Raw genomic sequence first — 27,627 nt, forward strand, 5'->3', positions numbered from 1 at the left:
TGTCCTTATCAAGGATGTCCTTATCACTGTCAGCATTACAAACTCTGACTAAGCTCAACTACAGATGTTGCTGGTGTGTAGTGTGTGTGATTTTATGTCACCAGGCTGTTGCTTGAAAAATCCTCCAGTGTGGCTAAACCAATTGTGCAAAGATAAATGTGCCAAAGCTCCTATACAGTGATGTAACAGACTCATTGACAGTTACCACAAACCTGGTGGTAGTTGTTGCCGTCAGCGTGGCACAATTAGTAGAACTGGGGAACAATTAGTTTTTCAGGGAATGTTTCTCAGTTTATTTTATTTTAAAATGCTTTTGAGCTGAAACAATTAAGTGTAATAAGTAAGCAAGAGTGAGGGAACAAACCCCTTTTAATGGAACTGTACATGATAAATTAATAAAGCTGTGATCCATAAAAGCTTTGGTGATCCATTATCAAATATTATAGCCATTTTTTTGACCAGGGTAATGTATTTTGGTACTGGAAAATCTCTTGTTGCAAAAAATATCCATCACTTTCAAGAACAGAAAAGAGAGACAGGTTGGGATTTTGTTAAATGCTTCCTGGTAAATAACTCAAATATGTATTAGAAATGGAAAATCTTTATCCAGTCACTACGTAACATTTCTAATCAAATCATCATCATCATTTCTATTGTGTAATTGTAAAATTAATCTTAAATTTCTACAATTATTAAATATAATCTCTAATATTTATGTTCAGGCATTGGCTGGCATTAGATAATTATTTTTACCTGCATACCAAGTCAATCAGTATTACTTTGCCAATATTTGACATAGATGTTTTATTTATTATGGTATCTAAACAATTACATACCTTACGCTGAACAGCAATGTCCTCATTTGACAGCTAAACTTATGTAGGTTTTTGGGAGGAAATGCAAAATAGAAAGTGGCACTACCCGAATTAGGTTTCATTTGCCTCGATTACTCTGTAGAGTCCAAAGTTTGTTGAGCCAGCTTAGCTTGCAAAATATTTTGAAAGACCAGTAGTCAAGCAATCACAGAAGTGAAGGTGGACACAAGTGAAAGCTCCTTAAAGCTGCTGATCCTGCAGTATTTTCTAGATAGAATGCAAGGGCCGGCAAGGGATGAACATATTCAGCTGCCACTGAAAATAAAAATCATCAACCTAGGGGCTCACATATTGCACTGAACTTCTAAAAGTTTATCACAGATCTTAAGAAGTTTGCAGTTTTCCCACAAAAGAAAAAAAAAAACTTCGACCACTCCAAAAGTGTCTTTAAATCTTTGATCACAAATCAGCTGCTTTGGATTTATATTGAAAGAAAACTGTATATTGGTAAAACAATGAGCAAAATATTTATGTTGAGCTGAATTCTCAAAAGGCTGCAGTCAAAGGAAGACATGGTGCAGTTAAGTAAAGTGTCGGCCAGAGCACCTTTTAAAGCCTTTCAGAGTTTGAGCGGAGAGAAATACTGGGAGGGTGAGGCTGGATTTCTACTGTACTTTACTGTACACACACTTATCCTTAAAGGGCATGGGTGTCATTTACAGTATGAAATAAGATGAAATCCTACTAAGTGTAACTAACTGTCAAAGTAATTTGTTTGGCTGATAAACTGTCTGAATTGGGTAATTAGGGTTCTTTAAGTTTCCTTGCAAATTTTGAGATTTTTGAGTAAATTTGTTTTGTTCTACAATATTTTTTGCTTAAAACTGTCTCAACAGTTTGGAGCTAAACTGATGAGCACCTTTTTTCAGACGATGCCTAAGCAATTAAATTCTTCTATTATTTAAAATAGCTTTACGTCACACAGCCCTGTGTTCAGGTATAAAAGCATCTCACTTAGATACATCTCATCACCCACTGGGGAGTCAGGAGTTGGAATAGCAGGTGTGGGTGCGGCGACCATTGATCGATAGCGTTACTCAGTGATATTTGACGAATTAATGTCAAATATCAAACTATAAGTGCAAAAGAAACATAATATTCTGTATACCGCACCCCAACCAAGCAATAATTATGCAAAAATATAACAGGAATATAACACATTTGGCCTAATAGCAGGAGAAGGCTAGCCAGGTGGATAATAAACAAGTCTTCCACAAAAGAGATATGTTATACACAGACATGTTAACACATAACTATAACACAGGTTATGCAATAAATATACCTGTCATTTATACGCACAGATGAATTACGTGAACACTGATGGAGAAAAACTGGGTTACAAATTGACAGCCATTCTTTTGCCTTTCTTCTTTTATTTTTTGAAAGCCTGATTTTGTTATTTTTTTAAGTAGCATGGTTGTTACCACTGTCATTCTTGTCCTCTACTGACTGAGACTGAACAACACCGTCAACATCAAGTGTGCTAAACCAGGAAAAAAACATTTTGTGCATTATATGATTGTTATTCATAAGTAGGAGATTCTGCCTTTGGGAACATTATTAGTGTATTTTCTTTCTCAGATGTCTCCAATCATCTCCTTTCCTGTGAAATGAAATGCAGCCAGTGGATCCACCAATATGAAGAAAGCAATCATTTGTGCCACAAAGTGGATTTACTAATGAAATGCTGAACAAATATACACACCTTCCCAAGGCAATTACTGTGAAGATTAAAACATTATTGCATCTGGAAATCGGCACACTCATTCTTACATTTGTAGTGCATGCTGTCAGCACTTATGGATTTTTTAAGCTTTTTTAATTATGGAGGGAATACAAATGGTAAATATGCAATAAATGTTAAACAGACCTTTGAAATACAATCTTTAATGAAAAAAAAGAGATTAAGCCAATATTTTTTTAAATCCTATTAATCAAGAGATTTCGTTAAAGTTAAAATGTAAATTTTTAAGAGGTGGGTTTCATTCTTCATTAAAAACTTTCAAGATTCTTCAAAAACAAATCCTATTATTTTATAGGACACAATTCTACTTTCATATCAACTAAGAGCATTCAATAAGACACTAAAGTCGACAAGAATTGCTTGCTATACAGATTCATTACAAAAGCTCTCTCTGACTACTCTCGCAAATTATACCAGTGTTAAATCAGAATATGACTTTATTAATAGACAAATCCACATCAGCAGTTTATTTATGACTACCTTTACTACACAATAACATGCAGGTTTTACCACTTGTTGCTGCCATAAAGCATATGTTCTGGAGCTGCTTTGAAATTTTTACCCATTTGGGCTATAAACTCATAAAACAAAATTATTTAACTTCACAATTTAAATAGGTTACCTATTTAATCATAATTTGTGCATTTCATTAAGTTGTACACTTTCCATTATAAACGTTTCTAGAAGCAAGAACAATTTCTGCATCGTATAAGTTGCCATTTGTCAACATAGGAAATGTTTAGTAATGCAATAATTGTTCTTATAGGAGAATATCTCAATACAGTGGCAGCCAAATTTAAATATATTTCAGTAATTCAATTAAAACAGACTCCAATAAATAGTAATATACTAACTGCTGATTTGAATGATTTAGCTTGATAGCTAGCAAAAACCAGAAGTTAGTTTCATGGAAATAAAAAAACAATATTACAACTGTTGGCCTAAAAAAATTAGGCACTTCTGACATTATCTCTGGTTCAAGTTTGCTTAACACAAAGAATGCATCTATTGTAGCTTATGTGCTGTGTATGGTGGCTTCTGAAGCGTTGATTTCAGTAGCCACAGTCAACTCAGAAATCGGATGAAGGATCTCCTGTTCTATATAACTGTGTCTGTTTTCAGATGTAGCTGCATAACAGTTTAGTGAGGATGAGTAGAGGTTTCCCATTATCTTCTTCATTTTATCAAGCATCCTTATTAGTCTAATCATTTTCATAGCAATCCCCCCAACCCCAACAGATAAAGACAGAAGAGATGGCATTCTCCACCAGACTTATAGAAAACATGCAGCATTTTGCTATTACCACTGCAAGACCTAAGCTCCTGCAAAAAGCAGTCTGCACAGTCCCTCCTTGTTAACATCTTTACTGTTGCATTTCCAGCCGTTCTGCTGCGTAGATGAATACGGAGTTATTTATAGTCTTCCGTCACCTACAATTCTTCCCCTGTAAAGGAAGTAGTCATCGACATTATGCCTTTTATCCTTAAATATTCAATTATTTCATTTGTTCTGTTCATTTATCTCGATATGATTCTCTCAACACTACGTCACAAATCAGTTCATGGACTCTGCGCTCAGCATCTTGTCCATCTCTGATACACCTGACAAATGCAGAGCAGTCTGAGTGGTTATGCAAATGACATGTCCACAACACATTTATGTAACAAAAATCTGTTTCTTACTGACCAAAATTAAGTTTTATTTTATTACTAAACACGGGTTGTTATTAACTTTAACGCATAGTAATCAAAGTAAACAAAAGATAAACACTTAAATTATTGCTCTACGTAATAATTCTACATAATACATGTTTCATTTTTTGAACTAGCATATTAAAATAAAGAATTTGTACCTACACTACAGGTATCAGGATATGTCAGCATGTGTGTACATATTAACTAAATTATCTATGCCTTTCGTTTGAACACAACAGAATTTTACTATTGTGGTAATTAATCAACAACATTAAGTCCACTAAGTAAACACTACACTATGTGTCTTCCTACATGGTTTCTGACAATAAAATGATCATACACAATCTCATGAATTTTGACATAAAGCTAATGGAAAGCTTGACCTGATGCTTTTCATACTTCCTGGAGCAGGTATGTGTGCTGCACTGCTAATACTAGCTTGCACTTACCAATGAATACTATGGAAGTCTGCTGTTTTCTATTACAGTACAACAGCTGACAACATTTTTGTTTTTATTTTAAAAATATATATCATGCTCTTCGGTGTATGTGTTCTTGTTGAGCCCCCAAGATGACAAATGCCAGGTCATAACATGCTAGTTGTGTTTGGCATGCTAATTAAACAGAAACAGAAAAGGCTGAGAACTGCAAAAAGGTTCGTCCTTCCAGTATTTAATAATTTCTCCCATTTCTATATGCATACAGCAGGAGGAAATTAATTGTCAAAGTGAATGTCATCTCATTTAGTTGAATGTAATCCTGCAATGCTGATACAATCTTCCCAGCTGGCCTGAACCTCTGCCCAGATATATTGTTCACCAGCTTCCCTTTTTAAGATCGCAATCTACAGAAAGCGCCTTGCCCCTCCCACTCCCACTGTCTTTCCTTCCACTGCATTTTATTACACTCTGGGCATCTAACTAATGCAATGCACTGCTGGCCTGTTGCCACATGCCAATTTATGACACGATAGCTTTGGCCACTCCATGCATACAAAATAATGTTGATTTGTTGTGCAGGCTGTAGTGCATCTCACTCTGACACTGTTTTTTTTCTCTCTCCTTTTTTTCCCCTCCTGCATCCATCCATTACCTCTTTCCAGAATAGTAATAACTGTGGTAAAACACAGCACTTAGAAATGGCCAAGCGGTGATGAAGTGGATGATGATTATAAAATGCCCAAAATAACATAAACACATTAGAGACACAGTACTTAAGCAAAACATGGAATATTTGACGCTAGCTTGTATAGTTTTTTTTTTTTATATGGGAACATTTTGAGAAGATACTTTATATGCAAGTGTAAAACAGTTTGTTTCACACTGTTTCAATAAACATAATTGGTCCTCAGATAAACTTGTTTCTGTAAACATTAAAATGTAAATCTACACCAAGGGTAGATCATCTATTTCCATTATCTTTTTCAGAATGATTTAAAACTGCAGTTTTAGAAAAGAAAACAAAAGGTAATAAGTGTACTATCCAATAACTTTAAAATAAATAATCAAGACTGCTCAAGGGAGTGCTCAAACATCTATCTAAAAAAATATTAGTTTTTTAATGTCTAAACAATGGTGAGAAGCCAATAAATATTTGCTATTCTCTCCATTTTTTTATTAATAACATTGGTCTAATACAACTTACAATGTAAGTTACAATGGCAACAATACATGACAACATACAACACAATTACTTAACATACTACTGTGTTATTTTAATAGCTGAAGAGTTCTGTCTGAATTTAACTGTAGCAACAAAATGTAAAAGTCTTTTTTTTTTTTTTTTTTTTACAAAAAATACAGTAGAAGTGTTTTCAGTTGACTTCATCACTAGTTTTGATGAAGACATTTCTTTAATATTTACAAATAATCATTATTACCTGGTGCTGATCATCTCGGTGGCCTGGTCCTTAGACTCTGCGCTGATCAGCTGGGGAGTATTTCCCAATATCCGTTCCAGATTTCCATTAGCCCTCAATAGTCGCCATTAGCTTCTCCTGCTTCCTCAGCACTACAGTCAGTCTTGCACAGCCATCTGTTCAACACCATACCTTCACCAACAGTCAGAGCAGAAGAGACACATTCTACTTCTTGTCCACATTGCAAATAAATCACACATTCGTAAAGCTGAGTAAAATTATCGATCGATGCTCACCTTGCTACAGCTGAATGTCGGTAAACTGAAAGAGATGTGAACTCCTTTTCGAGCAGCTGAAGGGAACTGGCGGTGGCTGTCACCAAGGTTATTCACAGTTTTCTGGTTGAGGTAGTTGAGTAATTCAATATTTAGTCACCTCGTCCGATTACAAGCTGAGGTTCTCCTCCAACACTAAGAGAATCCTGAAGCAGTCTCATCAGAGGATGTATCTTTTTAGGAAACTGAACTCTTTCTCTGGCAGCAGGAAGACAGAGAAAGACAGGAATAAGAACATAGGGGAAATATAGGGTTCCACTGTGAATATGACTCCAGTATGAACCCTTATCTTCCAGTTGAAGAATGACCACTCTACCTTGTGAACTGCTGTAACCTGATGTAATTCTGACAAATGTTAACACTGGAAAAAGCTGCAGATTATTTAACATCTTTGTACAATGTGCTAATCTTTCCTCAGCACACTGTGACAGATTCATAGAAAGGGATTATATCTGAGCTTTTCTCTTTTTGTGAGAACAGTTCAAATAACAGATATGAGCCAAAATTGGAATTTTCTCCCCAAGCTAAGCGAAGGTTACAAATTGTGACCAAGTGTTTGAAAAGAGAATCTCTGCATGAAACAAATGGAGTCAAACAAACACTAAAACACATTCGAGTTGCCGAGCCTGTTTTTTTTTTGGCTTTTTTTTTTGAAGGAAAAGCCGATTATCTTCCATCTGTAACAGAAAAAGTAAAACTGCTGTTGGAATTAAATTTCACAATGATATTGTCAAAAAATCTAACATTTTAAAACAGATAAATAACATATGTTTTTAGATGCACATACTTTTTGAAATGTACACGTTACCCGACAACTTTGAGTGGGCTGACAATAATGTGGTAGTTTTGTTCACACAAAGTGTGAGACACACATGTTGAGCTTCCATTAGCATCTACAGAAAGATATATTCTTCTTTATAATGAACAAACACCATATAAAGTACTTCATCGGCAATACTTCAGGTATCTCTGAGTAACTTCAATAGTTGGCCCTTAGTTTGAGAACATCAGCAATGGCTATAATATCCCTTTAAACCAAACAAGAATTCTTTTGACATGCTCCATTTAATATTATGAATTTTATCAAATGACAAATCTATTCATATTTGGCTTTTAATTCCCTAAAGCATATTAGTCTTTTTTTAGTTAGTGCAAATGTCTTGTCCCTTTCTCTCAGACTTTTTGTATTTTTATCTTATCAAAATAAAAATATATAAATTTGACTTTAACTTTTTAATAGCTTTTACAAATGTTCTACAGAAAAAATAAAAGAGACTAATATTTAAGCATTTAACTTAACTGTATCCATTGTTTTAACATAAGAATATTTTATCTCTTACACAAAAACTCTAAGTTCAAAATTGAAAATTGGTGTGTCTCTTTGCTAAGCTTCACACAAAGGCAGCCATTACTTACTCACTCAATGACATAACAATATGGTTTCTCTGGTTTACAAAATAATGTATTTTGTGCGAGAACTGTTTCAAAATGTGCAAAATACAATAAGTTCAAAGTGAGTTCAGTAGTCCTTCAGCTGTTTCTCAGCTAGCTCAACATACATGTATAACGTCCGCTAGCATTAGCATTAATCGGCTTTCAGAAATATGCCCCGTTTTCTACACAATACTAATCAAAAACTGCATGACATAACTCAGTAGTTGACTCTCGATTCAATAAATTATTCACCTCTTAAAGTTAACCAATATATATGCATCAAGATACATTTTTACTGACCTGTGATATGGAAAAGATGAGACACACAAGATGAGCTTCCATTAGCATCTAACAGGAAGGTTTATTCTTATTCTGTGTTCTCAACCTTCTCTATCACACCAATGCGGCAGCCCCCCTAGCGGTTGTATGCGAAGTAGCACCGACTAACTGACATAACACTAAAGAACTTATCACAACGAGAAATTAAGAAGAAAAGAAGAAAAGGAATGTTGGGGAGTCTTTTTTGTGTTTAGGGTTGTCATTACTTATAACAGCTTGTTTTCATATATAGGTGTAGCCCAGTCCAAAATAAGGGCATTTTGTATTGAGTTAAGTTCATGGAAGGAATAATAAGTTAGAATGTGTTAAAAGCATGTTCGCTTAAATATGTTAAAATTGTTATAAATAAGTGTTAACAAAAGGAAATGTATTTAAAACCGTTTTATAGTAAAGTAAGCTTCACCATATTTTATTGTGAAGGGCTTATGTTTATAAGAGGAAGTGGGGTAGAACAAAGCAACTTCACTGGTCCGTGGTTGGCTGAGGGTTAAGGAGAGACAGGAAGTAAAAAAAAAAAGAAGAAATGAGAAAGAAAGAGGTAAACAGCGCTGAAAAAACGTGGCGGAGTTATTAATAAACGAGTGTTTTAGCAGATATTTAGGCTTTCAACTCGACAGTCTGTTAATAGATATCGACTCTACACTCCTGTTTGCAGCTACTGTGATCATTTCAAACCGGAATTCACTGTACAGTATGTGGAAAGTCATATGTCATGCTCGCTAACGCATTAGCATTCATTAGCACAGTGAATGGACATTGAGTACTGTGCGCTAACTCAGCTAATAGAAGACTTAACTAAGGTTTCCGTCGTGGGAGCGTTCCAGAGTTGAGCTCAGTGCAGAGAGATGAGCTTACACTGAGAGTTTTGTGACTGTGCTGGAGGACTGTGTCTGCGTTGGATTTTCCTGCTGTTTCCTGAATCCTGTGGGCCGAGGGACTGGTGAAGGAGCTGAAGACATCTTGCCAATTGGGACTAAGGACAGGTGAAATTCCAAGAAGGTTCAAGATTTTCCTTTGGAGTAAGGTACCAAATTACACGCTTCGTCATCACATCAGGCCTGCAACGGTTTTTTTTGGGGGGGGGGGGAATTATATTTTAGTTAATTATTGCCGGCTTAGGTGAACATTGAAGTGTGGGCCCACATTAATTAACATAGGTTTTGTGAAACCAAAAGACTGAAACATTTACCATTTCTGTGAAATTATTATTGTGTTCAATATATGTTCAAAATCTCATACAGGTGTGTGTTTGATTTCTTGTAGAATAGTATTTGGAGAATATTATTCTTGCTCAAAGCTATATTATTGGGTGAAAAGAATAGAAAAGTACTGGTGTATTATTACTCTAAAGTGAAACTTAACAAAGGGTTAAACACGAGAGTGTTATTATTTGTAATTTAATGGGTTTAATGAACTCAGGGGCCCTTACCTACTTCAGACCGGTATACATGGGCTACACACACACACATATATATATATATATATACTTTTTTTTTCATATGTGGGAGAGAGTATTTACGATGTCAAATAGCACTACATAACCTCATGAATCCAGTGTCACCAACCACGTGCCGTACCCTCCACATTTTTGGCACTTTCAGTTAGAAGTTAGGGAGCCACAAGAGAGATTGTATCATCATTATTTGCAAAATGAGGTTTAAATAAATGTGTGTACTAAAATGTGGAATATTTTAAAACCTTTCTGAGTATGATTGAGGCATTTTTCTAAAATTTGTATTTATTTTTTTTACATACGTTTACCAGGGGTACCATTAGATCTGTAGGGTGCTGTATTTCTCCCAATGAATATGGACTTAGAAGAATACAATCCTTCAAACAAAGACAGATAATATAAGGAACATAAAACAACTTTTCCATCTATAAGCCACAGCATCCCTGCTTTGGTGACATGCGCTAATTAGTTTTGCAGATGACAAAAAAAGATCAGTGCGAAAGATGGGATTTCAAATGTCACCAATTCTTAGTTTGCATCTGCCTCAGCAAAGAGTTTCAGCAAGCAGACAGGCTTCTATTTTTACCATGTTTTTTTCCCCTTCCTGTAAAAATGTCAGCAGCTTACAATGTGCCTATTTGGAACACAACTGCCTCCTTCCAACAGATGCATTTAAATACTGGTCTATTAGTTAAATGGATCATCCACCGAGTGCAGCTGTCATGAGGCAAGAGGCATCTGGACATGGATCGAGCCAGAAACATTTAATTTGCTGCTTCTCCAGTACTTCTACCCACCTGACTGTTTTGATCAGTGAATCAGAAATAGTTAATATTGTATCAATGAGATAATGCTACTTTTCTTTTACTTTTAGTTTTGTTTTGGGTTTTTTTTTTCAACCATGGAATGACACACTTTTTACCTGACTTCAGGTGCTGTTACAAAGCTCCTTCATTGTTAGCTTGAAATACAGCATTGTGAAAAGGAAAACTTTTATCTTTTCCTTTCATATTCACATTCTGCTTGTAATCAGAACACAGGCCCCAGAAGGGTCAATGGTGGAGAGCTCGGAATTGAAGACTCGGCATAATTATCCCTTCCAGTTCCAGATGAGAAGGGGATGTGGCAATCTGGAGGCCATTTAGTGGCAGAGCCAGAGAGGGAGAGTGCTTGGACACAGGCCCAGCGACAAAAGGTTAGCGCACTATAAATAGTCCTGACAGAGTTAATGTTAATGACAGAAAAAGCCAGAAAGAGGACAATCCACACGCAGCACTACACAGAGGGGTCAGTCTTGCTTCTACCTGTTTCCTTCCTCATCTCCCCAGCTGCATTTCCGTCAATCATAGAATTGGGCAAAAATGAAATTCTGAAAATGAATTTGCTAAATGGAAAGATTGCAAATTTGAAAAGGCTTCATTTTCACCAAAAATGTTTTTGTGCTAGGATCAAAATAGATGTAGTTCGCAAAACTGCAATGGAAACAATTTTTTTCGCACTGCGCGTGTCGCTTGATCACAGCCTGACATCACTGTTGGTGAAAATGACGAAGAAGACGACAGGAAGTAGTAGAAGGACAATGATTTGTTTTTGTTTTTTCAGCCCGCTCCACCAGACCTTCACAGCATAGCACAGCTCATAAGAAGTTGTGTATCATTTGAATGTGTTGTATCCATAGCACTTCTGTGAAATCACAAACTACACTTTCCCCATAACACAGCATACGTAGCTGCTCTGAAGTATACGGCGATTGTCGCATCAAAGCCTTGTCTGACCACAACACTTCTGCCACATTTGTCATCTCCTACTTTTTTTTTTATTGTAAACTGTACATGGGATGTGTTTTTCTGCTCTTTCTACTATGGATTTCTTTTGCTACTCATTAAAGCCAGATTACGATATCTGGTGCACAAAGATATCTTCAATGTGGATATCTTTGTTATATTGAAGGCATCCCTCATGTCTTCAATATGGACCAACTAGTTGTGTCAACAAGTTCTTCAACCTGAACAGTGGATCTGTGCAGCTCCTTCAGAGTTACAGTAGGTCTCAATGAATGCTTTCATTCCCTAGTCTGTCAATTTAGGTGGATGTCCACAAGTGGTAAATTTTGCAGTTGTGCTATATTCTTTTCATTTTCATATGAGGGATTGAACAGAGTTCTATAACATGTTTAAAGCTCTGGACATTAATTCATGACTCAACCCTTGTCTACCGTGTTTGTTGCTCTGATCATGTTAGCACACAAACCTGTGAGGGTTTCACAGAACAGATGGGTTAATGTCAGATTAAAATACACACAGATTGACTCTGCCAATTAGGTTACTTCTGAATATGAAAAAAGAGATTATTTCTGTTGGCAGTTGGCTGTGCTGGATTTGACTTATGGGCGTAAGAAAAAAACGAAGCTGAATACAAAGACTCGTCACACTTTTCAGATTTATGTTTGTTAAAAAAAAAAGCATCTTTTCTTTTCACCTCACAATTTAGCAGTAGTCTTTGTTGTTCTATTGTACCATAAAATCTTCATGTGGGAAAAATAGTGTTTAAAAACTACCGGGTACCATAAATTGGATAAGTAGCCAATACATCTTTTCAGAACTGTGACACTAAACAACAGTTCAGATGTCTGAGTAGGGGCTGATATGCTGTCATATTTTGCATGTATGTGTTCCAAAGTGCAATAATTCAATTGGATTTAGCAATACTCATTGGGTGCCTACCCTGATACACCCATGACTGCCCATGAAGGCTGTTCACATCTGTCCGATAATGTGAACAGCAGCTTGCGCTCACACTCACACATGAACAAACACGCAATAAAAGAGATAGCAAGGGAGCTCGGAATCAGGAAATCTCCAATATCCTTCCTGAATTGAGCCACTGATAAGGACTCATAGGTAATTTTATTCCCATACAGAAATGGCTTTCTTTGTGAATTGTGCATTTTCTTCAAATTGCACTGAGATCCGTCTCCTTGTATGCAAATGAAATTGCTCTGAAAGTGGAAGTAGCATTAGGTGTTGCTCGGGCACCCAGGCCTAAGTGTGTAGATAACCTTTCAGCCGTGCAAAAACAAGAGGGGGGGAGAGGGTGGCATCCTGGTGTTAACTGCAAAGGGATGCAGAAGCGATCTCTAAAGCATGCCTCCTCAGTTTGGTAATCGTTACCATTATGGCTCGACACCGCCACTCACAGCATTTCAAGTGATTTTGAGGCCCTGCTCAGTGGCACGGATATTCCACCTCGCTGTTCTCACCAAGCTGTCTCCGGAGAGCTGGCGATCATCAACCCTAAATGGGGTGTCTGCGTATGTGTGCGTGCCCTAAACCAGCGTAGCTGAGGGCCATCACACTGAAATGTGCTGCAGTGCTAGACTTTAAACTGGGTGGGCTTTCACTTTAGGAATAAACCAGCTATTGTAGCATGAAGGAAGCACACAGAGTGGGGAGAAGCCCACTGCTGAAGGTTCACTTAAACTGTTATGATGCCATTTCATGCAGTGAGGTTGTCTGAGTCGTTGACATCCTTACAAGTGATTCCCGAACCACTAAAGGGTCTCTGGAGAGGTCAATGGGGCTCCTTATCTAAACTTGGCTCTGCATCAGCCTCTGACAAAATAAGATGTGAAAACATGTTGCTCTAAATTGTTACTCATACAGAGATGTCATTTTATTCCTAATTCATATTCTGTCCTTTTTTGTCATTTTAAATCATAATTGAACTACAAGCAGCAGGTTTATTGAAGAGAAAAGGAGGATTGTATGTGTCTCCCACAGAAAATATTCCAGTGAATTAAACATCCTTCTCATTGTAATGAATGTTGGTCTTTCTCTTGTCATATTTCCAATTACTCTGACTGTATTTATTGGTAAATTTAGACATTTTCTGACTTATAAAGATCAACATACGCATGTCTTACTTCTCACTTGTCCTTGTCATTTTGAAGAGCACCAAATGGCTCCCTGTGTTTCACAAGATCAAACAAGTTGTGCATCAACCTTGTGAAAATGTATGTTGGCTGTATGTGGTTATTAGAATGTTGAATAATCTGAAATTTATAACTCTTATTCCAAAGTCTTGTGACAGTGTCCATGGGATTTCCATGCAATGTTTTTTTTTTTTTTTTAAACAGAGGGTCATTATCTCTTTTAGAAGCAGTGAAGTTTAAAAATTTAGACCAACTCTGGATGTCAAGGGGTGTGAAGCGCTCTTGCAGCGTTCTTAAAGACAAGCATTAACCCTTTCTCTAGTGTCCACTAATAGCCCATCCATTTGTATCCTGACACAGGAGCACAAAGAGCACCATTTCCCCTGTTCTCTCCTCTTGTTTCTAGGGCCCCTTTTCCCTCTTTACATTGTGAGTGATAGCACCCCAGTGGCATTGTGGGTGATAAATAAATTCTGCAGGAAATAGGGACTGAATCCTGAGAAGGAGTGCCCCATGCGATCGGGGGGTAGGGAGAAGAGATCAATGCGTCTGTTAATTATCCGTGTGGCTAAGGCAGACTATTGGGTTCGGCGTAGGCTGCTAAAGGCACTAGATCTATTTCACTGCCTTTAGATCGTTTGATGAGAGGAAATGTGTTTTAGATCTAAATTGTTGTCAGATATGCCAAAATGTATCAGTAGTTATCGTTTTTTTTTTTTTTTTCTCCGAAGACTTTTTGTGGCGCTAGTGGCTCGTATTTTTTCAACAGTAGGCAGACAGGAAGGAGGGTGAGGAGAGGGGGGACATGCGGCAAAGGTCGTCGGGACCGGGAGTCGAACCCGCGACGTCCGCGTCGAGGACTAAGGCCTCCAAACGTGGAGCGTGCTAACCCCCTGCGCCACCACAGCACGCCCCCAGTAGTTATCTTTTTAGAGTTAATAAACTGGGGGGAAAAAAAGTTGTTCTTCATTTTACTTCTTATAAATCTAACAGGGCAAAAAATAAATAAAAAAAATTAAAGCATCCTTTTGGGGCACAATGTTTAAAACAAAAACATTGGTATTGCCATCATTGCTATGGTACTGTGACATGCCATCTGGAAGCACAACTTCTAGATGTGGAAAGAACAATGAAAGTGTAGCATTAGTAGGGGTGCTTGCTAAATCGGTCTTGATTTCCTTAACTTTTGGACATGGGTGATCAGCCGATACTTAAATGTGAATCTGGGACTGAAAACTTAGACACACTTATAGAGTTTTAATGGAGTGACAGACAGTGTCATCAGAATCATGTTTTGAGAGTTCCATGACTGTAGTGTAATTAATCCATCAGCTGATTCATAAAACATAGACTGATTATGTTTGGGAAAAAGATGCTTCCAATCGCCCCCTTTGGTTTGTTAATTGATCATTTTTTTGTGAAAAGAGTGGTGATGGCCCATACACATTACAATGATGGAAAGAACAGGAGCAGAAATTGTGTACAAATGTTGTCGAAATTTGGGATTTTGGAGTTGAAATCATTCACCAAAGTAGCACAAGTAGGAAACTGGACTATTGAATATCAAAGCAGCATACCAGTGTGTTTGGTCTTCAAGCTACTGCTGACAGAAAGTTCTTCTGACTCGTACCTCTTTACTCAACATGCTTGACTTTGTTAATTCACATTCAATCTGGAGACTTTGCCATACTTACTTTCTTCTTGGACAGCCATTATGTTACAATCATCATCGTTCTTTTATAACTTTCATAATGTGCTCTGCTGCCTTTTGATCACTTTATTTCTTTTACATCTTTCAAATATTTCTTGCTTCCAGAAATGGAAAGCAATATGAAACTAATCCCAAAATGAAAGGTCGTAAATAAAAAAAAAGACAAATATATGCTTCTTAACGTTATGAGAACTTATCTGTGAGAAACACTATTGTGTACTGGCAACATGAACAAAGATGCTGTTAGATTTATTTTTACATACTACTTTTTTTATATATATAAAAAAACTACATACAAAAAACACAAACATGTCAAACAACACACGCATCAGATGGAGTGGAGTCAAGGTAGTGAGTGAGGATTAAGAGGTTGCCATAGATTAGCAGTGATGACTAGAGGGGGGTTGTAGATTTAGCTGCATTTCACCCTTGACCATTAATCCCTACTGTAACTGAATGAAGCAGATGGCAGCCAACAAATTCTGGTGACACTGATGGAATCTCAGCTAATGATGCCCCCAATCCGCAAAGCGTGACAAACAGGAGAAATAGACGTAGGGGAGAGAAAAGAAAAAGGGTCTACAACCAAAATAACTGTAATGCAATGTCTAACTTCTAATATGGACACAAGCTCTTTTAATGTTTCCTTCATTAGTTTGATCATATTCCAAATAACTTAAAGACACTAGTTGGAGTAAATTAATGGCTTGAAAATGAACTGGTTCTAAAGCTCAACGAGGCACATTCAACTAATCCATCTGATTTCCGAGCATTGTTTATGGTTAAATGGACTGCATACCAGCTCTATTATCATTTTCTCAGATTGCTTCCCCCTCTCTCTGTCATCCCTCACTCTCTCTTAGCTATATGCAGTTCGTCGGCTGGAGAGGAATCAGCTCGTGTTAAGACCTCACAGCTATGATGAAAAGGGCAATCATCCTGTCACTGCATGCAGCTAGAGGAGAGCTTTCAGATTTTTTGGGAGTAACAGCCGACACCGCTGACAGGCCAGGTCACGGCGCCGCTGCAGTCAAGAGAAGAAGTAGAAGGAGAAGAAGTCGGGAGAGCAGTAATATAAAATGGAGGGATGTAAGAGGAGAAAAGGAAAGCCAGAAAAAAAGAGTCAAGAGGCAGCAGGTATTTATTTCCCCATATCTAGCTAGTTTTGCTGCCATAGAAGAATTTGATTCTGTTTTTTTTCTTGGTAATTGTTGGAATAACTTAAACAGCTATGTAACAAAAAAAGTACATTATCGTGAAAAAATATTTTGGGTTTTTTTAACAGTAAAAAAAGAAAACGTGCAGTAACAATATTTCAATATCATCAGTACCTAATGTGCATAACAGGGGCTATTATAAGTTCTCTTAGGGTTTTCATGTGATCCTCTAACTGCGATTTAAGAATAATACAATATCAAGTTTTGATTAATGTAAAGTTTTGGCGAAAGAGTCTGTGATTGCTTCTGAAAAATGAAAAATTTATAATATAAAACAATTATTCCATGTAATTTGGAAATTTCTATGTCAACTTCTATGTCAACAGCGACGTTCCCGTTCTTAAATTCTGGGCAGCCATCACCTGAAAGGTCCCTGTGGCAAAAGGTTTGGGTAGTGCTGCTGTAAATATATTAGTAAACCATGATGGAAGTGATAAAAGAACAGCCCCCAGGAAAGGAATAGTATCTCTGTTATGTGAAAGATTCTGGAATTTTATTTGTTACCCAAAAAATTTAACAAATAACACAACAAAAGCAAATAAATAATTGTTGTAATAAAACCATCATTTAATCAATTAATTGAAACTTTGCCACCTTTGCAACCACAGTTGCTGATTTAGTATTCTTTAAAAAAAAAAAAAAGAAAACATTAGACGAAGTTAGCAAGAGCAGCAATTCCCTATCTGAGTTATAATCAAGTAAAAGTTTTTTTTCAGCACCATGGACAGCTTCATACCCATTGGATGAAACTGAAAGCAAGATTTGAGGACATCCTAAGTAACATAGTTACTGGCTGTTCTATAGGTGACAAGAATCATCATCTAATGTGAGTACATGCCCATCAGCATATAACTGTAACATAAAACACAGGGGAAGTACAAGAGACCAAAGTTTAAAACTATGTCAGTCATTGTTTATAGGACACATTTCCAAGACTCTGATTGTTTCAATACCTTTTGTTTTTGGTAAATAGAGACAGCATTACATAGTTCTCTCTGAATTCAGGGACAATGCCAAAAAAACCCAAAAACAACAACAAAAAACATGGGTTTTTTGAGTGGCAACATGCAGTAGAATGCAGGGACTCACTGAGAACATGACAAAACGCGATCAGCTTTTCTACCGTTAACTGATGGCATTAGGGGTGTGTGGTTAAATGTCCCACTGTTTTAAGGCCCAACCAGGGCTTTGCTTTCCACCTGGATGTCTGTGTGTTTTTTTATGTGTGTGCACCCCTACATACGGGCTCACACAGCTGGAGAAAAGAGGCATGCCTGCTAGTGACCTACTTTTTTTTTTCCTACGCATCACTTCATTTCAGCACATTGATTTTTTTTCTTCTTCCCCCAAACAATCTTGCAATTAATGTCCAGCAAACAGATTGGAAGCAACGTACCTTCTATATGTTGGTAATAGGCTAAAACTGAGCTGCTGGTTTATCTACTATAAATAGTCAGGTGAGTGAGCTAAGGTTTGGTGGACCAGAAGAAGTAAAGATATTTATTTAAAAATATTTTTAGATTTTCAATTTGTCCAGCTGTTAACGTGCGCGTTTCTGTGCAAAACTGTGCATGTTAACATTGGCATAAATGTCATGTTAGATTGTGACTGTTAGCTATGCATATGAACCATTGTTTGTTGAAGATGGAACAATCACACAAAACAACCTTTTTGGAAACACATGATCAAAATTAAACATTCAGGGAAAAGAAGAAAGAACATACCAGCCTCCCCACCGCTCTTTGGTAAAATATCTGTTATCAGGCTGCACCTGGAGCACATTTTTTTTATAGCAATTGTCAGGTTTTGGCAAAAATATTGCCGTTACAGTTTATCTAAGCAGAGTGGTTATCTGCTCCAACCGTAGTTACCTAGAATAGTTTAAAGTTTTTTTTAATAGGAAGGAGATGGATAGAATGGAAGTGGGGTCATTTGTACATACGAAAACCTATGTATAGTTTTGCCAATGGTGGTAAAGGTGCTTTGCACAAAAGTGAAATAATGAAGGAGGACGCCAACCTCTAGAATGCTTAAATTTAATGAAATTCAACATCTGGATTGTTGAAGATTGAACACAACTAGGTTTTAAAACAGCAAACACAATTTGCTTCAATCACTGCAAAACAGCAATTGTCATTATATAACTTACTTAGGGACATTTGATCAAATATTGAGTCTTTATGTGTCATTTTGACAGTATATGGATAAGAAAAACGTCACTTCTTCTGCCCAAGGTAAATACCGATTAGAAATGAATCAGTAAAAGGCCTTATTTTGATATCCACGTGCATAATGAATTCAAGTTAAATTCTATTTGATTATACTTGGGCTACTTTCTTTTAAAATATTCTGTTTAGTATTTACAGAACTACTTATATATATATATATATATATATATATATATATATATATATATATATATATATATATATATATATTCCAATGTGAAACTATTCAAATAGCCTCCAGTTTAATACAAAACAGGAGATTTTTATTTATATATATCTATATATATATAGATATATATCAATAAAAATCTATATATAGATCTATATATATCTATATAGATATATATATATATATCTATATATATATATAGATTTTTATTTATATATATCTATATATATATATATATATATAGATATATATACATTGGAATGTATTGGTTGGAAAAGTGGAACTGGCAGCCATGGCAGGTTAAACAGCAAAAATACTTGCATAAGCAAAGAGCCTGAGAATATACACAATGCTTCCTGCCAATAGTAACAAGATATAACCCTACAGTAGTTAAAAAAACAGCAGTTACTATTGACTAATCTATAAAGATTGTGTTTGCACATCTCACTTTCCCCTCTCTATTCCAACAGTACTATTTATTCTTTTATTGAAGTGGAAAAATACCATAATGCAAATGAATATTGAATATGAGCATAACTCTGAAGAAACAGAAAGAAAATAACTGTATCGAGATGAGTTTTATTTCAAAGCTCGAGGTCAGCACTTGATAAAGTGAGGGGGAGAGTCCCAGTGGGCTGAATTATTGTTATTCAGTTGGGAGGATAAATCATAAACTTAAAAAGTGCAATCTAGTCCAAGAAAATTTAGGAGAGGAATAATGAGCAAACATATTTCTTATAATGCCACACATTATAAGAAACTGTTCACACACAATAATTAAAAAATAAATAATAAATAATCATCCCCCCTGTTGGACGGCTCTTCATCTCAAGCTCTGGTCTTCTACCAGTGGCCTGGGAGCTTTTAACTAAACAGGAAAATTTAAGGAAAATTTTAACTAAACTGACTACAAATACAGAACATACGGTGAGATCACACTCATTATTGCAATTTCAGTGTGTGCACAATCTCAATTCAGAAGACTACTTGAGTGCATTTTTTAGTATTTCATTTCAATGCACATTTATACATAACACATTTATGTCAACAATATATTTAGCCGCTTTTATAACTTCTCACTGCCTTTGATAACATCTTTCTTCATTTAATGGCAGAGATAAGTCAGCTCTTCACTAAGTAAATATAAGGAAAATGTTCTTCAACAACAGCATAGCAATTATCTTTTCTCCTACTATCGCACAACCCTAGCTTAAATTTACTCATTAGTTTAACAGTGAGGCCAAAGTGTGTAGCTCAGTTTGAGTCTCAGAATATACGTATATCTTTTACAAACTTTTAAAAGTAATGTCTCTGAATTTTTCTTTCTTTCCCCCAAATCCAAGTCTCAGCACTATACAATCCTCTCTAAATTTCACCTGCTGGCGCCAAGAAATTTCCGCCTCTTGAAAAGTCGTCTTATTGCAGCGAGTATCCTCTCCTACTACATTTGTGTTTCTCTCTTGTATATTTATCTATAAATTTTTTCCTGGACCACAGATGTGCTTCCTTTTGGCAGCTGCACCCTTCGCTGCATCTGCACTGTTCCTTGGCGCTCGAGGATTAACGGGGACAAGTGAGAATAATTAGGGATGTAACAACCCAGCCCAACTCGCCATTCCACCTGCCTAAAAGGAGGGGTAAGTAAAGTGATGGCCCTGACTAACGCTAACGTCTGAGCTTGTTCAGCTCCAATTTTAAAAGGGGTTGATGGGAGAGCTTTACCATACCAAACATATAAGTGGAAATCTTCAATGGGAGGACATGCACACTCAGAAACGGGACCCGCTCTCATCGTTTCCAAACACGAGCTTAGAGATGAAACGGGGAAAGGCCTAATTTGCAGAGCAGTACCCGTTCATCCGCACACTTGCTGCTACCATCGATCAGCACCGAATGAACCCTATAGCGAGAGCCAAACTGCCGCATACAAATGAGTGCACACTTGCCACAGATGTGTAGTTCATCTGGGAACCGTGCTCGGATATCCCAAAGTTTCAGAGCTTTTGAAGAATTGATACAAGGGTTCACACAGTAAATGCGTTTAGTTTTTTAAAGAAAAAAAACATCCATTGATTTGCCTTTCTTTGAACATGTGAGATAACACGTAACATTTCTGCCACACGGGGAGGATGCCATTAAGAGGATTACATTTAAAGATCTCACCACGTCCCCCCTGTGCAAATGGGATCACTGAGACGACGGTTCACACACATTTGGAGAGAGACGACTTCATATGGCGGAGTAATTGGATCATGTGCAAAGGTATTATGTGTCATTTTAGTACGCCGCTTCACTTGTTTATGTATATGCAAGAAAAAAAAAAGTCAGTTGTCAGTTTGGCGAGAGAACATTTTTTCTCAAGAAATTCAGGTGACCGACTACACTGTAAAAAAAAAAGTCACGGTAAAATTTACAGTAACTTACTGGCAGCAGGGTTGCTAGCCAATTACTGTAATTTTTACAGTAAAGAAATTACAGTAACTTTACTGTAATTTCTTTTACAGTAGTCTTACTGTAATTCTATTATGATTTTACTTTGATTTTATTGAAGGGTAAATGTAATTTTATTACAATTTTACTGTAATTTTATTACAGTTTTACTGTAATTTTATTGCAGTTTTACTGTAATATTTATTACTATCTTACTGTAATTTGATTAGTTTAACTGTAATTTCTTTAAAATAGCACACATTTTTATCTTAATAAAATTACAGTAATCCTGTAGTAGAATTACAAATAATTTTCATTTTACAGTAGTTTATGAAACTGCTAACTTTGCTAGCTTTTAAATGTTTAAATGTGAACTTGCAACTTAATTTACGAACCTCTCAAAAAAAAAAAATTCTAATAAAAAACACATATATATTTTAAAATTGCTTTATTTTATTGTCAATTTAAATCTGACAAACTAAAGCAAAACAAAATATAGTATTTTGCAACAGCAATATTTGCTTGTTACATAGAAGTCAAAGTATTGCAACCAAAGTGAAAAATACTCTGATCTAAAAACATAACTGATACATTTACCCTCATGGTAATATTACATTGAATACAATGAATTAAATAATCTTTACTAAAACAAAAGTGCCCAAACGTCAAAGTTTCCAAGCAAACTACATGTCAAAGTCATAAAAACAATGTTTTACCAGCTTTTCATGTAAAACTTGCAGTCAAAATTCTAAATGTCTGTCGTTTTCTTCCTTTGAAGGACGGAAGGGATCCAGCAATGTCAAATATTGAAGTTACATATTTTTCAAAACTTTATTGGAACCCCAAACAGTACATCTCAAACATTTGGGCAAGTTTAAGACTTGGTGAACAGGCAAACAAAACCACCATGGATGAGTTCTGAGTTGGTCTCAGTCTTGAACTTCTCCAGAAATCATCAAAAGGTTGCTGGAAGATAAAAAAAAAAAAAACATGTTTTAATACATGAGATAAACAGCACATTAAACTGCATTTATGTCAGTTAAAGACAGACAGGATGAAAAGGAAAGATTTAGTGGACAGACACTCTCTCTGACCTTCCTTCATTGTAGCTGTCCTCCTGTCCGTCTATTAGAAACGGACAGGACAGATACAGAGAGACATGTAGAGAAAAAGAAAAACAGGGAGAGAGATAGAGTAAGAGAACTGATTGTGTGTAAATGTGTAATTTTACCATTTTAAAAGTTCCACTGGTCCATGAAGGAGGAGAACAGAGACACACAGGTTCACTGTTGTCCTAGTGTTTTGCATAAGTCGTCCTGTTGGTTGATGTCACTTTTCCTTTTGCAGCTTTTGTTACCCTTTCTGGGTTGAGGCCTATAAATTGCCTAAAAACAGATGGGAGACTTCTCAAAACTACCCTTTTGATTTTTTAAGTACATATTAAATTTTTAGATTAGATGCCTGTGAACTACCAAATATGTTTTGTAAAAGCATTACTGAAATAGTTCTCATAGTTCTCACCTATGAAAAAATACTCTAGGTGGCAAAAGGAGCTGCTGGACCCGTTATATTCAGGTACACAGAGACATTTCCGTAGACAGATACATTCTGATGTCTCTATCCATATACTATGTTTGCAGATAGAGACACCTTCTGTACCTCTATCTGTAGACCTGGTTGGCAAATACAGTGAGATGGCAATATCTCACTATGCCTTCCATCCATTAGTCTATGGACAGAATGATGGAAGTTACAGTGAGACACAGACAATTGGAGTATCTGGTGCGATGAGAGGGGTCAGTCTTGCCACCCCACACAAGGTGCCACCCTGGGCGGTCGCCCACAGCAGAATCTGGCACTGGCTGATTAATCACAATTAGTCACTATGCCTAACTTTGTAAGCTTGAAATATAAATATGCACACAGCTGTGCAAACCCCTCTTGCTGCACGCCAACAATTTAAAATCCAAGCAATTATCTTGCATTTGTAGTCTCCCAATACTCAACAGCAACTAAGAGAAATTTACTCCACTACACATGCATACAAGTGGTACCAAACTTGTTCAGGAGCCAACTGATAGATAAGAGCTCATTTATTACATCTATTTTATTTTCTAGTTCTTGGATGCTCCACCATTTTATGATATCGCCAAGGGCAACATGAAGCCCATATGAAACATGCACATTCTCAAAAAAAAAAACTTTGTCTCAAACCAAACATGTCTGAAGACTCTTAGTTTTCCAGGTTTTTATATTCAGGAAGGTTTATAGAAAGTCGGTTTGTTTTAACCGTTGGTTTAGAAATGTTCCTCTACATTCATTTCCTGTGATGAAGCGACACTATATTGTCCTCATCCAGCCAACGGAGATCGGTGTAATTTGTGCACCTGAAATTGCGGGCTAGTAAACTAGATGTGCACAACGTTGTCTAAAGACCGAACACAAGAAAGTTTAAACTGTTCAACTCTTGTGGCTGTCTGCTGTAAAAGTATTTCGCTGTTCATATCTCCCCGTGTGTAATGCGCTGCTGTGAACAAGATAACCCTCCGCGGGGGAGAGGCTCTGATGTCAAAATAGATGGTTCGATTTATCTGCGTTATATATCAACGCATTAAAATGTTCTGGTTAATTGCGTGCACTAACGAGTTACCGTTGACAGTCATATGTGCGAGAGAAATAATGATAATAAAAAAACAAAACAAAAAAAAAACAGTTGAGGCATCCTACCCTCAAACAACTTCTGCAAAAAGACCAGAATATAGTCATCTGCATATTCTAGATGAACTAAAAAGCACAGTGTTGCACATAATGCTAGCTGAGAAATAACCGAAGTTAGCTTTAGCGAACAAGCGAGTAGCAGCTCATTATAACCACATAAAATATATTTTCTCACACAAACAAACACAAAACTGTAACATAATGTTTTTTTAAAAAGTACTCACCCGGTGAAAGTCATTGTTGGCCCGCCCTCTAGCCTGTGAACGTTCGCTTCCAGCCGTTAAATATCCCACAATGCAACTGTTCTTTAAAAATTTACAGTACAGCTGTAAATTTCCGCACGTGATCCAGCGGACCAATCACGTCCCATATACTTTCCATACGCATTTCAGATCACAGTAAAAAGGTGTATTTTCAAAACCCAGCCACCTTACTGTATTTTCATGCTGTAGTTTTTACAGCCATTTGTTACAGTGTAGTGCAAAGTGATTGGCCATTCATGACAATGATGTCCTGAATAACATGGCTCACTGCCAAGGAGAAGCCCAACATGACTTAGTCGCATGTATGAGAAATAACAGAAATGGTTCAGCATAACCTACTGACACATAGATGGAAGAGTGAAGCAATGCATCCATCTCACGAAATGAGCAGATACATCATATTAGGCTCACAACAATGACATAAGATTAGCTTAGCAAATATTTCTGGGAATGGTTTAAAACTAAATTTCCACAAATATGTTTATAATAAGCGTAGGGCAGCAGACAGTGCCATACACCGAGGGTTTTATGCTTACTGAGTTGTTCCGAAGGACGATAAAAGCGGTGAAAATGCTCCCTCTTTGTGTTTTGTACAGTGAATAAACTTTAGTCTCCTTAAAACGTTCTCTCTTCTTAACCAAGTGTCATCCAGCCAGACAAGCAGTCTGTGTGAGCAGACTCTGTCAACACGCTGGGGCCAACTCAAAAGCTACCTCCTTTCTTACTTCAAAAACAGGACTCCCAAAGATAGCAGCAGCAGGGTGTCAGAAAAACAAACCACATCGTCATATTCAGGTGATTGTAACAATCATTTTACAGTTACTTCTCCAGACAGAGTGCTGAAAACGAAAACAAATCTGTGTAATTTTACATCGTTTTCTTTGCTGTTTTATTAGTCATTTCACTGTTTTTTGCTTCATGTTGTCAGTTTTCTGACTTCATCTCAATCTTTGACACTGGTAGGCAACCAGATGAGATGCTTCTTGCCTGAACAGTCAGATCAGGATAAAAAAAAATGATTTACTTCATCATTATACAATTAATAAATTACCATTTTTTAATGTTTTGCCTCAAAATAGTCATTCTATCAGAGTAAAGCGTGTACATAAAATGCCACCTGAGCCTCAGGGAAGGCAGAGTGTTGCACTCTGGAGGGGACGGCATTGCCTTATAATGCTATTTCCAAATGACAGAATAATATGTTATGGATCATTTGACTCCTTTCTTGTCATTTCTCTCTCTCTCTCTCTCTTTCTCTTGCTCTTTCCCTCTCTCTGGTCTCTCCTTCTCTCTCTTTTTTTTTCTCAGATGAAGGCGCTTGTTGCTCTCAGGGTGAACAACATTGCCTGCTCTAATGTGGCATCTGGCAATAGTGAAATATCAGAGCATGGAAGGCAGCCAGAAGGAAGGTGCAGGAAGGAGTGAGGGTGAGTGGGTCCTGAGATAAGTGAAGATAGGGAGCTGCAGCCAATAAAATTGTCTGAACATGCGGGATGTGTAAGCCAGACCTTTCCTCTGAAACTAGAGGGCTTTTTGTTTCTGTTTTGCTCTTTTTTTGTGACTGTATCCAGGGTTCCTACAATTTTTTCAATCAAAACTAAGCACTTTTCCCACACCTAAACTTTCAGAGGTATAAATATAAAACTTTATTTTGACATTGTTGTTGAAAATGAGTTGTCAGGATTTAAGTGTCACACCTGCCAAATCTGCACACTGGGTGGAAGAAAGTAGTGGAAGGGAAGGAAAGCTACATAAACAAAAAAGCACTTTTATGTAACTGATTTGGGGAAGAAGTCTAGAAATCTAGTTCCAGTCATTTTGATAAATGCTCCAGTGAGACTGCAACTTTTCAATACAGATGCGGGGCCTTACAATTTTCTTGACTTTTGACATTTTTCTGAATTTGTCATGTTGAAATCGCAAACTTCACTGTGTTTTTTGGAATGGTATGTGATTGACTAAAATAAAGTAGAGCATAGTTGAGAAGGGGAAGAGAAATGATGAATAGCTGTAATTATTTTCTAATAAATAAAATTCTGCAAATTGTTGAGTGTTCCTGCATTCAGACAGTATCCTTTAGAATCAATTTTTTGTCTAAATGACAGCTGCTGGCACAAAACTGACATTTATGATCACTTGTCTTTGCAAAAATACTCTAAACTCAGAGTTTATATAGGGTGTTGGCACACAATCTTAATTAGATTTTTGGTACAGATTTAAACTGTACAACTGTAACATATTTAGGGCTGTTTAGCTTTAGTGTCATGTCTTACAGGCTCCAGCATGTTTTCTTCTAGGTTTGCCCTGTATTTGGACAGTTTTTCTGTCCATACTGAAGATAAACATTCTCACAGCATTATGTTGTCATTACATCATAATGTCATCACCATGGGGATGATGTGTTTGAAGTGATGTGCAATGTTATTTAGCCATAATCAATAGCCATTGGCACAGAAGGTAAAAAAAGTTCAACTTTAATCTCATTTTGACCAGATCACATTCTTCCACATGTTTAATGAGACTTGTTTCTTTCACCAATGACTTTCTTATTGTAACTCATGCATTTTTATTTATTTTTTGCTGCGTATGACTGATGTCTGCGTTACTTAGGCTATATAAAAGCCCCGATAAGATGTATATTCAAGTTGGCTGTTGTGATGTAGCAAAAAGTGAAAATATCAGCAGCACAACTACTTGTGCAGGGCAATGCACTGCAGGAGGAGGTGCTCAGTATGTGTAGTAGCAAACTACAACAAGTGAATACTGCCTGCGTTGTGTACATGTCACAAACGGTGGGTGGGAAATCAATAATGGAAGTGGGAACAGGTTAACAGGTAAAAGCAGAGGGGGGAGTCTGTGTTGTGAGCAAGCAGTGACGAAAAGATGAGAACATAAGACTGCGGCAAAATGCTCGCCCCGACATTTGCCTGAGGGGCTGCTTGCATTGACCTTTATATCTAATTTTTAATTTCTATCCTAATATGACGCTTAAAAATAGCAGCAGATTTTGGGCTGAGCAAAAATACAGAGAAGAAAAAAAGCAGCACATGTTTAATGTTCTTCCACTTGATTCCCCCCCTCTGTTGTAACATTTGGTTTCAGCAGCCTTGCCACTGTCTGTCTGCACATTTGAGGTGTCAATGAAAGAGAGCTGAGCACAAAAAAATCAGACAGAGGAGGAGGGAAAAAAAAGAAAAGAAAAGTGAGAGGCAGAGCTGATAAAGGCA

General features: G+C 36.8%; 1 long non-coding RNA gene across 1 annotated transcript in view; it reads left to right on the plus strand.

Moving 5' to 3' along the window:
• The first annotated feature begins 19,345 nt into the window (after nucleotides 1-19,345).
• The window catches only part of LOC116732230 (uncharacterized), a 30,141-nt gene continuing 21,859 nt past the window's right edge, over nucleotides 19,346-27,627 (plus strand). The window contains exons 1-2 of the long non-coding RNA XR_004341743.1: nucleotides 19,346-20,626; nucleotides 25,709-25,827. This is a non-coding gene — a long non-coding RNA (uncharacterized LOC116732230). The remainder of the gene's footprint in view (nucleotides 20,627-25,708; nucleotides 25,828-27,627) is intronic.

The sequence above is a fragment of the Xiphophorus hellerii genome, chromosome 14 (assembly GCF_003331165.1).
Source record: "Xiphophorus hellerii strain 12219 chromosome 14, Xiphophorus_hellerii-4.1, whole genome shotgun sequence".
Lineage (NCBI taxonomy): Eukaryota > Metazoa > Chordata > Actinopteri > Cyprinodontiformes > Poeciliidae > Xiphophorus > Xiphophorus hellerii.